The sequence below is a fragment of the Prinia subflava genome, chromosome 9 (assembly GCF_021018805.1).
Source record: "Prinia subflava isolate CZ2003 ecotype Zambia chromosome 9, Cam_Psub_1.2, whole genome shotgun sequence".
NCBI lineage: Eukaryota > Metazoa > Chordata > Aves > Passeriformes > Cisticolidae > Prinia > Prinia subflava.
The window spans coordinates 26,475,522-26,493,116 of NC_086255.1; the positions used below are offsets into that span (position 1 = coordinate 26,475,522).

Here is a 17,595-nt window from a genome sequence, read left to right on the forward strand (position 1 = left end):
TCTGAACCCACAGAGAGGGAAGTGGCTTTGGTGGGTGCCTGTGCAAATTTGAAAGACCAGTAAAGCAAACTTTTTGTCCCCTTCCCCATTAAAAAAGTCGTATTAATTCAGATTGGTGGTATCACCAGATATGAAATTTACTTAGGGGAGGGGAAACTGAACAGATTGCAAGTGTACATTTGCCAATTCCAGAACAAATCAAAGTGCATGGAACTTCAAGACACCTGTATAAATATCCCTCCTCTCATACACTGCCATCTTAAAGACTTCAGGGAGTCTCCTCTGCACAGGCAGACCCTTTATCACTTCCCTTTCATCCCACTGAAAGCCTAGGACTGAACTGTTTCTGTTAAAAACTTTCATATGCTTTACCTGCCAACTGAAACAAATAATTGTTTTTCAAACACTAGCAACTTGAATGAGCATGTTTGAACGAGAACAGGAATTTCAGATCTTAGAACAACAAAATATGTTTGAAGCAGGGTAAAGCGTGGCCATTTGGGAACCCCTCTGCACATCTACACCACAGAAATTCTCCTGACAGATGTGACTAGTGACCCCTCTACCATTACTCTAAACAGATTCAGATTTTTACTCAAGATATCCTGAAATTCCTGTACTGTGCTGTAAACTCAAAACATACATATTTTAAGGACATGATAAAAATATCCTTTTTTTACACAGACTTGGCTATGGCACACAAGTAATTTTTTTAAAGGATGGTACATCTATCTGGTTTAGAAGTAAGAAAAGTAGAATGTTTCTATCGCAGTGTCTTTATAAACATTAAAGATATTATAGAAAGACCCTTACCGAAGTCTTAGATTTTGATAAGCTAAAAAGTAGCTGCTTATTATTTTAATATTTAGTATTTTAAGATACATTTAAAGTCGACCCCTAAATGTATTTTAATTAAATTCTGTATCAACTGTATGAAGTGTTTAGAAACACTTCACCTAACATTGCATGAAAGTTACTGTACCTTCACAACCTTGTAACCTCTGGAGAAGGACATTCTTGAATTTTCAACCTGGTTTAGAGGAACCCACTTTGTAACTGACTGCTTAGGACTGCTTCGAAACAGTACCATCAGACAGAAACATTTATCTGCTTTGTTTTGGCTCAAGGGAAAAAAAGGGAAAGAAAGCAATTCTTGAAAGCAAAATTAATCCCTATATTCATGTTTAGTTAAAACCCACATTTTGCCATTCCTAACCTAAACAAATAGTAAATAAAAAATAAGCAAAAAAGTGGTAAGTTTTTAATTACATATCCATGTTACAATAATCTGGTTGCAAAATACATTCCCATCAATACAAACATCTTCAGACTGCAAATGCATTCCTTGTCTGCTTTTCTCACTGTAAGATCTTCAATTGTTCCCTATCCTACCCCATAGAATTCCCATCCTCAGATACAGAAATGAAATACAAAATTCAGCTTCCTTTTACTACACTTGTCTAGATTTCTTTGAAAACTGTTGTCCATGACGTTTTCAACAGGAGCTCCTGAGCCAAACAGAGCCAACATAAAAATGAAGGGATTCTCAGCAGCTTAATCCCACCTTGCTGAGCCTGACATCTAGCAATAGAAAGACTCTTGTTTTGTGTGGCCTGAGATGAAGATAGTGAGACTACTGGAAAAAGCTGGGATAAGCCAGGGGCAACAGGAGTAAGGAAAGTCCTGTTAGGAGGACACTGCAGACCAGGGCAGCTCCAGAGTGGAATCACTAGCACTTCCTGTTTTGATCAATTCACAGGGTGACACTGATGTCTGGTTCCTCCACTCCTGGGAAATGCTTGGAGCACACTGACCTGTATTTCCCATCTGTGGTTTGAGCCTCAAGTGGCTCAGCCTGTTTGTTACGGAATTAACTCCTGGCAAATAGTTTGCCACCAAGGAAATTCAATGGCAGCTAACCTAACCTTACAAAACAATTGTTTCCTAACAGAACAGAGAGGATATTGGGCAGTCTTGATGATTAATAAGAAAATCATTGCAGGAATACCATTGCATCACTGGCACCCTTCATTCTGAAGCACCTGGTATGTGTTTCTGGCTCCTGAATGAATGAGCTCCATCACATAAAAGATGCTCCTACCACTACTGGTTTGGAGGACACAGGAAGATGACAACTCTATGGGCAGTAGAAGCTAAAAAGCAGGCAGTTATTCCTAAACTGGTGTGTGTTAGAGGTCTTTAACACTCTTCAAACTCGTGCCTTGCTGCAGGCAAGTCAAACTAAGGGAGCATTTGACATTTTACTGGGTGGTGCTGGGATGCCATCCAAGTCCAGTTTTCAACATCTCAAAGAAAATAAAGTAATCATACAACCAAAATCCTTCTATTAAATAGAGACAACACTATAGGGGACACCAGTTGCAGAAGGGAATTGAGCACTCATAACCCTACTGATTACGTGAAGGGCTGAATTTCTCCAGCTGCATTGCACTAGAAATGCACAAATTCACAGGTGTAATTAAAAGAGACCTATTTAACCTACTAAGTAAGAGATAAGAAAATTTTACACTGCTTCACAAAATGAAGTAGAATTAGCAAAAGTATAATGAAGGATTGTATTACAGAGATTCCATATTAAACAAAGATAAAATAAACTATCTTGAGAACTGTCAGACATTGATACTCTTCACTGAACTCTAAAATGGAAGAGAAAACCAAAGAAATTTAATTCCAATTTCTCTGTAAACCAATCAGGAACTAACAAACTATCAGGCAGCAGTTTTAGATGCCAACAAAATACACCTTTTGTATATAACAAATATTTACAACTAAAACACTGTTTTTTCTAGGTGTTCCAACTCATTAATGGGCTCAAAGACATACCTGAAAGCAGGTCAGGCAATGAAATACAATACTGCTCATCTCTCACTCAGGAAGAACATAAAATATTTGATCAACACCTGGGCAATATTCCTGCTCATATCTGGTATTTATAGTATTTCCTTCTTTTGGCATTCATGATCAATTTTTTTCTTTTGTCTTTGTCCCTTTGCTATTGAAATTCAGGTATAAAAAGTACGGAAACAAGAGGCAGTACACAGGAGCAGGAATAATTAGCACAAGGACTTCCTTTTATTTGGTTCTGATAAGCTCCCCTCTTCTTGCCATTTGTGTGCTTATTGACCTAGAAGTCCATAACCCCAGTAGAAAGAGAACCAACTGTGTGAAGATAGAGAAATTTTGTGGTGGATTGGTGTAATTTTATTTTTTGCCAGATCAGCTATTTACATACAGGGAAAGCCAAAACCAGGCTCTCTCCCTCAAGTGCTTCTAATACTAACCACCTTTAAAAAGACAGTGGACTGGAAGGCAGAAAAAGCTTGTGAAGGTGGCTGGGGGTGTTTCATGTTTCCCTCTTTAAAACAGTATTGTGTGCAGAGTTTTCAACACAACTGCTTATGCTCATGCCCTGCCACTTGACACTGTGTAAAGCTTTTGCCCAGTCATATCAGCAAAATAATAGACTAAACTAATAATCAACTAAAGCATTAGTAGTGTTCATGACTAAGCAGATTCTACCGAAGAAAATTTGCCTGATAACTCTTTTCCAGTGTGCCTTTGTACAACAGATGTCTCAGTAGTTGATACTGATTTTTTTCATAACTGAGATATGGACAGAGATTAGATCAAACAGCTGTTTTAATATGGTATTGAAGACTGTCAAGGTGACTCTGAAATTTTTTATAAGATATGGTGGCTGCTTATCATATGCTTTGTATCCCTTAAATACTTGAAATAAAAATTTTGCATGCATTAACCTTACCTCCAAATTAGGAAACTCAATGAAACTGTATTGTACTTCAAGCTTCCTCCAGACTGTTTTCATCTGTACTTCCACTTCATTAGTTCAAAGGTGGTATTATGGAAATGCATATTTCTATTGATCTGCAAAACACAAAGAGGATCTTATTAAAGAGAAGAAGCTGTCTTGATGGTTTATGGTCTAGAATGTGAACACATTGGAGATACTTGTATCAGAATTACAGAAACCACCTCCTATGGATGAGCTTCTCCCAGCCAGAGAGAAACTTCCTAGGAATCATGCATATCCAACAGCTGCACAGTTGCAGCATATTTGTAAAACACTGACACAAAAAATAAATTTAAAATAATTTTATTGCTATCAGTAATTGCTCACATTAAAAATGAATCAACAAAAACACTTATATCCTTTAGTTTGAACATGTTTGTTCTAGATATATGGTGATGTCAGGGACAAAGGGTGTTAAAAATCTGTGTAAAGAGTCTTCCTACGAAAATAAGCCTTTCTCATCTCTCCTCATAACCCTTGGATTCTCCTGGTCTATACCAGTCAGATTTGCAAGCCTCCAGACACCAAGTTTCCATCTTTTTTTGTTTAAAAAATTCAGCAGAGTAGAGAGTCACAGAATCAACTAGGTTGGAAAATACCTTTCAGATCATTTCAACCCATGACCTAACACCACCTTGTCAACCAGACCATGGCACTGAGTGCCACATCCAGTCTCTCCTTAAACACCCCAGGCACGGTGACTCCACCTCTGTGGGTATAGCATTCCCATGCCCAGTCACCTCTTCTGTGAAGAACTTCTTCCTAAAGTCCAAAGAAAGGACGTTGTTGGTGACACCAGTGGAAAAAAACACGCCATGCATAATGCAATCTTTACTATAAACACCAGAGAATCTGTAAGACTGCAGCTCCACAACAAAAATCCACTGGTGTCACACTGTTAGTTCCAATACACCAGAAACTGCAATATATGGAGAAATAATCAATAGGGTTTTTGTACCTGTGCACAGACATAAATACTCCCGGGAACTGAAAAGCAAGCCAAGAATTTGGAAAAAGGTACTGGCGGTCAGATGGGTTTGATTTTTGGTTTATGTTTTTGAACTGCTGTACATCCCAGCATTGGAGGGAATCCTGGCACAGACTCTTACCCAGTTCTCTTAAGGATTGTGAGCAAGCCTGACTTGTGTCAAATCTCAGCATTTTCAGATGCATTGTTGATAGCTAAGATGGGCTTACCAGCTTTGTTAGTTTGACTCCACAGTGAGCAGATGCCACCTATTGCCAACTTTTCCCACTTCATCAGTCTCACAGTTTCTGAATGTTTCCCTCATCTGAAGCTTTAAAGAAGATCCTACAAGCATTTTACCGTTTAGAAGTCCCAGTCTTATGACTGTGATCATAACCTTGAAAATTACACAAAGGCTTAAACACCACCATTCCAGCTATACTGTTAAATAACACAACCACTCATACAGTGTAGAGATGACTTTTGAACACCAAGGCCAACAGGAGGCGTGCAAATAGACAAACCATGTGCATGATTTCCAGCAGAGAGAGTTTCAGCACCCACTCTCCTTCTCTTTTCCTTCCTAAGCACCATAAAGACCTTTACTATTACAAGAAGGTCAGAATACTTCTGTCTCCACATCCATTTATAAGCTCTGCTCCTCACACACTGATGGTTAATAGTCTTGGTAATAAATAATAAATTTGTGCTAAATGGTAACCCGAAACCATCCAGAATATCAGATAGCACCAATTCTTAAAGACAACTGTCTCCTCTGAGCAGACAAGCTGACACTTGACTTATTTCTTCCATGGTAAAACTCAAAAAACATTCTCACCATGCAATAGTGTTTGTAGAGATTGTTTTTGCTTTTTCAAAGTAAAAATATATCCATCTCTTCTCCTCTCTCTAACCAAGGACCTCAACTTCATCTTCCGGTGGACTCCAAAACAACAACAGAAAAAAAGTTGGTGTGCCTTCTGTTTTTACACCACCTCCAATCTCCCTGTACCTAGTATCTGATTTATATAAAGTCCACTTTGTATTGTTTAAAGAGTTTGCTTTACAAGAGTAAAGACATTTCTGAACAATGCAGCTCAGGGTTTTTTGTTTTGTTTTGTTTTTAAAACCATGTACTCCTTATATTTTTCCAAACTCCCAAACTGAGGAAGTAGCTGCTCAATTCCCTAAGTATTCATTGCCTTTCCCAATTCCAACCCCAGGTATCAGATATCCAAGCTCTCTTACTAAACAACTTTATTTTGGTGAGCTTCCTGATCCACATGACTCTAGGTATGTCTATATTAGCATTTAATTCAAATCAGGACTGCACTTTTGAAGTCCATCTCCCAAACAACCCTATTTTGCTTTGCTTTACATTGCAAAGCAGTCATCAAGTACATGAACCAGATTCCTTTTGAATAAAATTAGATCACAGAATGAGCTTCAGGTGTACATTTTACACACTCCAACCACCAAGAGGAATTCAGCCACAGAATCAGACCAGAACCAGCCTGAAACAAAACTCTCACCACCTGTACAGCACAGATGCCAGGTTCTTAGCACCTGACAGATCTGATCTTATTACACCACACTGCTTGGTAATGTGGACACAGACTCTTTTATGACTTACTGAATTTCTGTATCAGTTCCAGATTCATCTCTCCCTTTTTTAAAAGGAAAACTCCAAAACCTCTCTCAGAGATAGGACAGAAGTTAATGATAATTATTAAATTATGGGAGTGACCTCACTGTGTTACTACTTCTTCCACTTCTTCATCAGGATGAAACACTACTTGAGAACATATACAATTTCATAAAAATCAATTTACTTAAATATTTATTTTTATACACTTATCCAAACTTCTTAATTATTAATATATAAGTTTTTCAAAATGTTTAGTGCCATTCTTGATGGCATCTTCCAAAGAAGTGCTATCAAGTACAAAATAAAACAAGTGAATAAATTATTTGCACAACTATACCTCCACTTTATTAGAATTTGCTAAACTACAGCACTTGTAAGAAACAGAACTTCAAAAGTACATAGCCTCACAGTGCTTGTCACTAGTTACATATTAAATCCAGATTTACAAATTGTTCTTAGTAGCAAGATTAAGTTTGGATTCCTTTTTTCTTGTCTTACCACTTATCTCCAGTTACCGCTTCCCTTCTCAGTAGTTCCAGTTTCTTCAGTTCCAGGGCCACATCCAACTGATTCCTCACCTGTCTCTTCTTTTGATGCCAAAAACTTTCCTGGCACTTGACTTCTCCTTTACTCTGGTTATTTCCACTTTGCTCCAACTGCCTCACCAATTTTTAGATGAATTACTTTATTCATCTTAAATTATCTTTCTTCCTGAAGGAGCCTGCTACTTGTTAAATGCAGTGTGTATGTAAGGAACAGAATTTTTTAAAGTAACCTAAGAGGTAAACCAATTCAAGTGCAATTAAGTACATGATCATACAAAGACTCATTGGCAAAGACAGGGTTAAATATTGACCATTCATTCCCAGTTACTTCTTTCCTGCTCTTTCACTTCCTCCAGCCATCCATAGAGCACTTCTGCAGGGTGGCCATTCACGTATGCATACCTTTATTTCAGTTTATGAAACAAAATGTTTTGGAGTTTCTGTACATTCAGATCACGGTACAGACACAGGCTTGGGTGATATCAGACTCACAGTTACAGCAGAAAAAAAGGCAAAACCATTCAGCTCTGAGACTTGGGTGAGAGCAAAGGGGAAAAGGAGAGAAGCGTGTGGTGCTCGCAACACATCTCTGTGCAGTGTCAGAGTTCACAGCCAGCTGACAGCTCCGGTAACCAGAGATGGGAAAGGTTTCAGAAGCAGAATTATTCCTTTTCAGGTAAACTAGAGTCCCAGACAATAGGCTTTTTGTTAGAAAGCTATGCATAATGAAAATGCACTGCAGACCCAAATGGCAGCGTGGAAGATGCTTCAGTTAACAATCTCATGAGTGCCACTAGAAAATACAACCAGAATTGCCGTAATCTATTGCTTTTACAGGACTGCTACTGCTCTGAAATATGAGTTGAATTGCAAAGGGAAAGAAGCCATACCAGATTTCCAAATTTTACTCCACAGTTCGTGCCCAAAGACAGGAATTTATTAAGGAAACTTTTTTCAACAAGTTTGCATATGAGCTAAACCCCCACAGCACACTGGGAAAAGCAAACATCATACTGCATGGCAAATTTGGGGCTTGCTGGTTTTGTCTGTCAAGCAGTGAAGGTGTATGAGCAAGAACATCTCACTGAACGACCAGCCCTTCCAAACAATGAGACCAATTTATGAAATAAAATAAACTGGCTGAACAAACCCTTTCCAGCCCCTGGACACCAAGTCTTCCAGGGAGCAAGAGGAAAAGGTGAGCACCTGAGACGTGGTTCAAGCACATTTATTTGATCTTTGAGGCAAGGTAGTTCAAATCTGTTCAAAATCATGTAAATAAAAATATACTTCCATGAAAGCTAATTTGTAAAATTAATTTTATACCTACCTTCCCTTGAGTTTCAATTAGCAATCATTAAGTTATTCTTGAAAGGTATTAAAAATACAAGAAATTATACAACATTCAGGCACTTCATGTCTTACTTCCTTAAGTTCTTCACATCTGTATTACAGTGATTTGGCCTTTTTATGTATCTGGTCAAAACACTCAAATTTGTTCAGGACACCACTGATCTTTCCAGAACTTCCAGTTTGTTCTTGGAAAGCCTAGATTTTGTTGCTTTATTGATTACTGCATGGATCCTTGATGCCAAAAAGCATTCTTAATAATTTGTGAGACTTGAGAAATCCTACCATGAAGCAATTTGAAGGAAATGATATCACACAGAAAGCAATAATACAGATTGAAACATCAACTGGTCATTCAGTACTAATCTAACCTGGCTGGTTGTGTGGCAGGTGGAATAATGAATGAGTGCTGCTGCCACTAATGGAATCAACTCTTGATTGACTGTCCACTTCCAGTCTGACAGAAAATACAGAACAAATCTGTACAATTAAAAAAAACTCTAAAAACCTACAACTGTTTTTTCTTTAAGTCAGTTCACCCTCTTTTTTGTGGGAGAAGGTCTATCAGAGCCATACAACTTTCTTCTTCCTGACTCTGTTTTTTATTTCGTGAACATGACTAGCTGGAAGTTAAATCAATGGACCAGGCCTAGCACAGCAAAAATTTTTTTGCAAAACAGACAGCTCTGTTTGTCTACTCAAGAGGTATCAGAAGACTTCTCACATCATTTGTCCCCTTTTAGGAGAGGAGAATCTGTGTCCTAGAACAACCCCAGTTTTTCCTTCTGAGGCCTTACAACCGTGCAAGCACACGCAGACACAAGACACTCTGAAGAGGCAGCATCTGAAGGACCAACTTCAGCAGCTAAGCAAGGACTCCCCCTGCCCTTGTCTCACCTTTTTGTATTCATCCTCTCTAGTGCCTGCTCTGATAGAAGACAAAATGGTCCACATGATCAAGCTCCTAAAGTATCATTGCCCCTGGGCATATCTAAAAGTATGAAAGCACAAATAAATTCCTGAGTAAGGTGGGACTATGGCAGTACCCGACAGGAAAAAAAAAAAAAGCGTTTTCCAGAATGACACAAATCTGCATAAATTACAATACACCATACTCTCCACTGCATCTAGTGGCACAAATAATTCATTATTGGGCCATAAGAATCCAAGCACAAGGCTCAGTCTGCCTCATTGGTAGCGCCAGATAATTCCACCAGGTTTTTGCTTTGCCCTGGCAGATGTAATTTCCCATACCAGAAAGAGGCTAAGCCTCCTGATTTCTTAGAGGATATCTTCAGTGATTTACTTTAGCATGCCTAGCGACATCATCTGTAGTCATCTGAAGGACTCCACAGGCTGCTGTGCTGTGAGAGCAGCTCCCAAGAATGCTGCAGAATTCCTCTCAGTCTCTTAAATATTCTTCACCAGTAATCCACTTGAAGCTGAAAAATCAGATCACTCTCCAAACTTTGGAGGTAAAAGGAATCTGACAACAGCTTGCTGTTAAAAGAAAAGCAGTTACCCTCAAAAGGAAACCCATCAGCCTGCAGCAGTGGTGACAAATCAAAGCCACCAGTTCATTCCGTGCAGAGAGGTGAAGTCAGAATCTGACTTGTCAAGCTTTGTCAAGTAACAACTGGGCAAAAGCCTTTGCTGAGCAACTCCTCCTTTCATCACATCCCACAGCTCTCCAAGTATCCAAAACAATGTCTCTAACAAATACGCTTGGTTTTCACGAGAGATGTAAAACTCCACTGCTTTTGCACAACTTTGGCCCAAAGCTCCTCCACCCGCAATCTCAGCCTCCTCTTGGGGTACTGGTGACAGACTGGCCCCACAATTAGCAGCCTTCTGCTGTGTCTGACATCCCTGAAAACATCAGGCTGCTTGTGACACCACTGACTTCATAAGTCTTCCTGAGTTGCAAAAAATTAAAAAAAAAAAAAAAAAAAAAAATTAAAAATGAAAATAAAACCCCCAAACCCAGGCTCCATGCTGTGTTTAACCATCAGGCAAACACCCCAGCCGGCCTTCCCAGCAAGCTCCAGCCGGTCACTGGGCCACACTGGCCACCTGGCTGATAGGTTGCCTTGCGTGGATGGAGGCAACAGTTCGGTTTGATCCCTTGGCACACAGACTCCGAGGCGCGCGTTCTTATCTAATGCTGATCCTGGGAATGTTGCCCAGAGTGCAATTTCTCTCTGACAAAAGAGCCAATGAAATTTAGCTTCTGCCTGTCCCGCAGGACATTTTAGACCACATTCTGATAGGTGATCCTCTTCTCCCTCCCCCTAAGATTCCTGCAAAAGGTGAAGTATTTCTTCTATCTGTCTATTTTACAGAGTAATTCAAATGGTGAGAAACATTTTCAGGAACCCTTTGAATTAAAAAAAAATCTGTTACAACTTTAAAATCCCATGGTTTTGTGCACTATCAAAATACCATAGAGCAAACAACCTGAAAACTACACTAATGTTCTATCACATTGCCTTATACCTCTATGGGTGTAGGATTGGTATTTTCTTTTTTAAATTTATATTTTACATTAATTTTTAAAAAATTTTTAAGTAGTGTGGAGGGTTGACTCAGACTGGATGAGAGGTGCCCAAAGTCACTGTCACAGCTCTCCTCAACTAAACAGGGAGAAGAAATATAACAAAAGGCTTGTGGGTTGAGATGAGGACAGGGAGAGATCACTCACTGATTAATGTCACAAGCAAAACAGACTCAACTTGGAAAATTCGTTTACTATATCACCAAACAAACTGAAGTTTGTTTGGGATAACAAGAAATAAAGCCAAACCTTAAAAACACCTTCCCTCTATCCCTCCCCTCTGTTTGGGCTCAACTTTACTCTCAAAATCTTTACCTCCTCTTCTCCCTGCATGTGGAAAAGGAAATGGGGTCAGCGATCAGTTCAGGACACATTGTCTTAATTGATCCCTCCTCTTCAGGGGAAGGACTCCTCATACTCTTCCACTGCTCCAGCACAGGATTCCTCGCCCAGGAAGCAGCTCCCCCATGACCTTAACCAACGTGACTCCTTCCCACAGGCTGCAGTTCTGCATGAATTGCTCCAGTGCAGGTCCCTTCCACAGGGTGCAGGCCCTTAGAAGGCTGCTCCAGCACAGGTTCCCTCCACAGCATCGCAGGTCCTGTCAGCAAACCTGCTCCAGCATGAGCTCCTCTCTCCATGGGATCACAGCCTCCTTTGGGCACAGATCTGCTCCAGCATGGGGCTCTCCATGGGCTGCAGGTGGAGCTCTGCTCCATTGTGGACCTCCATGGGCTGCAGGGGCCCAGCTGCCTCACCATGGGCTGCATGGCAATCTGCTCTGGCACTTGGAGCACCTCCTACCCCTCCTTCTCCACTGACCTTGGTGTCTGCAGAGTTCTTTTTCTTTCTCTAGCATATTCTCACTGGTCTCTCCAGGTAACTTCTTCCCTCGCTCGCGTGTCTTATCCCAGAGGCACTTCCACCATCACTGATGGGCTGAGGCTTGGCAAGTGGATCCCTCCTAGATCTGGCAGCACTGGGTTCATTTGACATGGGGGAAGTTTCTGGCAGCTTCTCAAAGAAGTCGCCCCTGTAACCCCCCTGCAACAAAAACGTTGCCATGCAAACCAAATCCACACACACAAATCATATTAAAAGCAGGATGCAGGCTGGCTAACTTCTGACAAGAAACACAGGTCACAGGAACGCATGGCTGGGAATGAGAAAACCCTTCCAACACGATCACTGCCTTCAGCAAAGCACCAAGTCAGAGCCATCAGCTCAACAGCTCTGAACACATGGAAATGTTACACATTCTTTAAGGAAATCAGGAGACACCTCAGACATCACTCCCATCACAAGAGGGTTTAAGGCCTTCACCATGAGCAGACCTATCAAGTACAGAAGTTTTTCTGTAGAAAAGTACACGGACTACATGCTAACATACAAGAGTAAAAGAACTCTTGTGGAGGAACCTTTGGAGTCCACATTACATTGAGTCTCCTGCTTTCTTTAAATCGCTATATAACACTTCACAGCAAAACAAAAAGAAAGGCATGTAAAAATATTTCAAAGTGTTCTAGACAACTTCAGAATTCATTTGGACCATGCGTCATATCTAAAATTTAGATATTTGGGGATTTTTGTAGATTCCTTGGGACAAAACTTCAGGAAGTCATAACCCCATAGTCTTCTAAAATGTTACACGTGGTTGTCTACAGGAATGTTCTGGCTTTCCACAGAAAGAACTGAAGCTTCTGAAAGAACTGTAAGTCTCTGGCAGAGAAGATACACAACTAAATGTTTTACCCTTTTTTGTAGTTCAGTGGTAAAAAAATCTCCATCTTTCTGTACATAAAGTGAAAGAACGTTTTATAATCCAGATGACCATGTGAAATTACTTTGATAGCCTTTGACTGCATCTTATCTCAAGCAGATTGAACTTTCCTTCATCCATTTCCAGGTACTATAAACTTTTCCTGATGCAATGAGACCAATTCATTATTCAGACAGCTGAATATTATCCCCAAAAAACACAAGTCATCTTTTTTTTGCAAAAGTGGCTACACACAAGAAAGCTGTAATTATGGAATCAACTCTCTTGATGCTTGTACTAGGGACTTGTTGGAGCATACTTCGTTTCAGAAATTTCTTTAAACATTGTTATTTCAGAAAAAAAACAACCCAAAACAAATGGAAATTAGAATTATGGAATATCCTGAGTTAGAAGGGACACACAAGAATCACTGAAGTTCAACTCCTGCACAGGACCACCCCAAGAGTCACACCATGTGCCCAAGGGCATTGTCCAAATGCTCCCTGAGCTCAGCCAGCCTTGCTGCTGTCACCACTGCCCTGGGGAGCCTGTTCCAGTGCCCAGCCACCCTCTGGGGGAAGAACCTTTTCCTGCCATCCAACCTCAGCCTCCCCTGGCACAGCTTCAGGCCATTCCCTCAGCTCCTGTCACTTCCCCACAGAGCAGAGATCAGAGCCTGCCCCTGCTCTTCCCTCAGAGGAAGCTGTGACTGCACTGAGGTCTCCCCTCAGCCTCCTCCTGTCCAGGCTGAACACACCAAGAGCCCTCAGCCTCTCCTCACACGGCCTCCCCTCAAGCCCTTCACCATATTTGCTGCTCTCCTTTGGACACTTCTAAAAGCTTTAGATCTTCCTTGTATTGTGGTGCCCAAAACTGCACACAGGACTTGAGTCAAGGCTGCACCAGAGCAGAGCAGAGAGGGACAATCCCATCCCTCGACCATGCTGTGCCTGATGCACAATTAGAAGAAATTTCTCAAGTAATAAAACAAGCTGGATATTTGCTAAAGTATTCTTTGCTTATCAGAATTTTGACATGAGCATAAAATAATTTCCATCCTTACCATTTGCATGATGATACAGCACTTGATTTGCAAGTCTAAACTCAGGCCACCATGGCCTCAACATCTGCCCCAGCTGAGGTGAACAGGTTGGAGTAAGGCAATGCTGCCTCACATAGCAAATAATACACAAGGGTAATTCAGTGTAGAAATGAAGGTGCTCCAAAATCCTCAGCCATTTCAGCTATTAAGTCTAACAATTATTTATTCTGAATGCTAGAATGTTATACTGCCTCTAGTTCTTTGGTCACCACGTTATGAATGCTTTCAACTTGACCAAAGATTTCTAATGACAGATTTCTGAAATACTACATCCAGAATAGACCTGAGGGGCACAAACAAACACAGGGCAGGAAAACTCATCATCAGGGTCCTGGACATAAGGTACAGTTATCTAATATCTAATCTGGCCTCCTGCATTTCCTATTGATTTATATATTTGGAAGCAATGGTGAAGAATTCATCACGTCTCAAATTCTCTTTTTCACATGCACAGGAATCCTGGTGCCCTCATCAAGGATTTGAAAGCAAACTAAGCTGCCCTTTTTTTTTTCCCCTTAGCAAAGCCATAATAAAAAATTCATTGTGGTAAAAGGTGGTGACAGGCCACTTGTGGAGAACAATACAGATGTCTTCTGGTTAACTGCCTGGGAACAGGTTCATTTCATCCCGCAACACCACCTTCCATGAACAAACACTAAAAGAGGCTGTATCCTGAAAAAAAAAAAAAGATTTGAAAAAGAAAACAGCTAAATTAAATGCATGGCTTCTTCAGCAAGGGATTTTTGTCAACAAAGCTCTAAAGGCACCAGAGGTGCCTGCTGAGAACTGCGACACACCTGGTACTCTGCACACACCTCGAATTGCTCTGATAACGCTGACATGAGCTAACAAACCTGCCAGCTGCTCTCCTTCAGACACATCTCAGCACTTTATTTTGGAAGTTAAGGCATCATCCCACAAGCTGTGGAGGGACCTGATGAGTCCAAGTGATCATTCTCTGCTGTGCCTGCTAAAGGCATCACTTTTTTACAGAGATGAGCACAAAGTCTACGGAAGGGAAAAAGGGAGAAAAGAGGCATAATTTGATTTTTAACTAATTAAGCACTCTTGAGGTTGGAGAATACTGCGATACAACCACAGTTTTAATACATGCTTTACAGCAAAATACACACCAAGTGAGAAGTTATTTTATTTTTGGTATGTAGAGAAAGTAATTTAGACTTCACTGTGTTCCAGAACAGCTTGAAAAATAATATGAAAGCTTTTCTATCAACACTGAGAAACAGCATCAGAAAAATACGAGCAAGCATTTGTGGTAGTTATTGTTCAATCACGTTACTGAAAAATCCATGCTTGTTTTAGCTCTGGAAAGCTTGTCCTGCTGCAAGACACTGAAGATACTTGACATTATTGCTTTAATATGACTTCTAACAAACCCAGCCAACCAAAAAAACCCCAAACCCACAAAAAACAAAGCCCTCTGACTCTAGCAGCTTTTTCTATTTACTGAAGATAGAAGAGCCAACAGCTGACATTTGAATCTCATCTAAATTCAAACAGGAAATACACTTTAAGGAATTATCAGTTGCAAACTGATTCACTCTCGATGCAGTGGATTCTCCATTCTGAGAAGACTTCTAAATGCACAGGTAAGAGCATTTATGGCATACTGGGCTTGGAATTTATGTTGTTTCCTTTTGCCCATGAACAGAGAACAACCCCAAGGAGAATTACTCAAAGCTGAATACAACATCCACACTGCTCAGCCCAACTGAGCAGAGCTTCCCATATACAGGACCAGTCTGAAACCAGTGGAGACAAAGTTCCACTGTACACAACATGGACCATCACAAGAAGACTTTGTATCTTTCCATCTTTGTCCCATTTGTGGCTAATTAATAATATTTAAACTTAAAAAAAAAACTTTGAAAAAATATTAAAATGGAGCTATTTCAGATGTCCAAATTAGTACACCAGGTAAACTATATCTTTCAATAAAAAGCAAAACAAGTTTTACAGATACACTTTAAATAATTAATTACCCTAAGTAATTTCTTTCTCCATTTTTCTTTTAGGGAAAAAGGAAAACAGAGCATCTTTCAATGTTCCCTTTACTTAGCTATTTAATTTCCTACTCAAATAAATAAATAAAATTCTTGTTTTAATCAAGGAAAATTAAGAAAAGGAGTTTGAAGTGAGATGTCCCTCTCTACACTGAGAATCATCTACATTCTGTTAAACCATCAAGCCATTTATATGTTAACCAGAGTTAACATATAAATAAAAGAACCAGCAAAATGTTTAACACTGGTAGCTTCTCTACTGGCCTTGCTAAAGCTCTCTGAATCTCAGCTGATTTAACCCTTCAGGTGCATGACATTTATTTTATAAAATTATACAGGCAACACTGCAGCAAAATGTTTTTCCCTACAGAGCAGCTGCCTCTTCCTCAGCAACGTGGAGAGCTACTTATAAAATAGCAATCAATACTGTGAAATTTAGGGGAAGGCAGCAAAGAATTCAAAATGAGATTGCTGGGTTATCTTTTCTCATCGGTTTCTTTGTTTTTATCTTCTGTAACACAGACTACAGACTCTACACACCACTGCTCAAAGACTCTGTGAGACAAGGACCCAGCTGCAGACAAACATCCTTTGGGCTCAAAAGGAATTCAGTCACATCTGGGTATATGCTCAAAAGAAACTTGTGTATGACTTAGACTTCACTAACACGAGCACTCCTTGGAATATTTTCATCCTTTAAACAGGCAACACAACGCAGCTGAAGTGTCACTCTTCAGATAGGTCCTTTCAGGTAACATAATTTCCACTGAACCACAAAGCCACCCAGCTTCCTTACTCCTTGAAGAAAGCTATTTCAGCCCACTAATGACTTACTGGAACTTCAGCATTCTCTGTTTGACAAGAATGCAGGACACTTGGAAGTGATGGTAGATTTCAACACTAGATACTTTCCGAAAGTATTTACTGGAAATAGAAAAGAATCCCAGTTCAGGGCAGCAGCTTCCTTATTCAGGTAAAGAAAGGTAAAAAGCTGTCCAAGAGCAAACTGAAAGTAAACAGCAAAAAAGTCAGTTTTTCCTGAAGGGTTTTATAAAAAATGGATTGGTTATTTACATTTTGCCTCTTTTTTTTTTTTACAGCAAGATGCATAAATTAAAACTACTATATATATAAAACATATAATTAAACAAAACTGCAAAAAGAAGATCTATATATACACTCTATCATGACAACTTTTGCTTGTTCAAATCTGAAATGCAATTGTTGGAACAAACAATTGCAGGAAAAATGTACAGGTTATAGATTCAAAATGTGTAAGATCACATGCCTTTCAAAGCCAAGTAGGAACAAGTTCAGTATTCTTATTTTTTAAAAATGTAAAAGAACATTAAAAAACTTGTTTATGTAGTCCCTTCCTTATAAACCACAGAATCTTTGGAATAATGAAACGACCTTCCACTTTATTATAAGCAACTTTAAAAATTACTAAAATTGAGACAGAATTACACAGTCTGCAGCAGCAGGCTCTGTTGACAGGAGTATCTTTCACAGAAACACACAGCTTTCCTTACTGCCAGCCCTACCAACTCAGCCCAGAGCCAACAATGGGTTACTCTCCTGGCATTGCTTTAACAGTGGAAGACTCTATAAAATAAAGGATGTACCCCAGATATGTCCCTGCATTTACTTCAGGTGATTTATTCAAGTATATGTGAGTGCAGGTCAGGAAACAGCTTTCCAGCACACAAGGAAGTCTGGAACGTCTGACTTGGTTCTGCTGTCTCTAAAAGAATCACAAGATAAAACAATAAAATTTACTTAAGTAAGCAGAAATAAATGAGTATGTTTAAAAA

General features: G+C 39.8%; 1 protein-coding gene across 1 annotated transcript in view; it reads right to left on the minus strand.

Annotated features, from left to right (window-relative positions):
• BMPR1A (bone morphogenetic protein receptor type 1A) overlaps nt 1-17,595 on the minus strand; it is a 72,443-nt gene that overhangs the window by 31,598 nt on the left and 23,250 nt on the right. Inside the window, exon 2 of the mRNA XM_063406039.1 lies at nt 3,785-3,906. The gene's annotated coding sequence lies outside the window, so the exon portion shown is untranslated. The remainder of the gene's footprint in view (nt 1-3,784; nt 3,907-17,595) is intronic.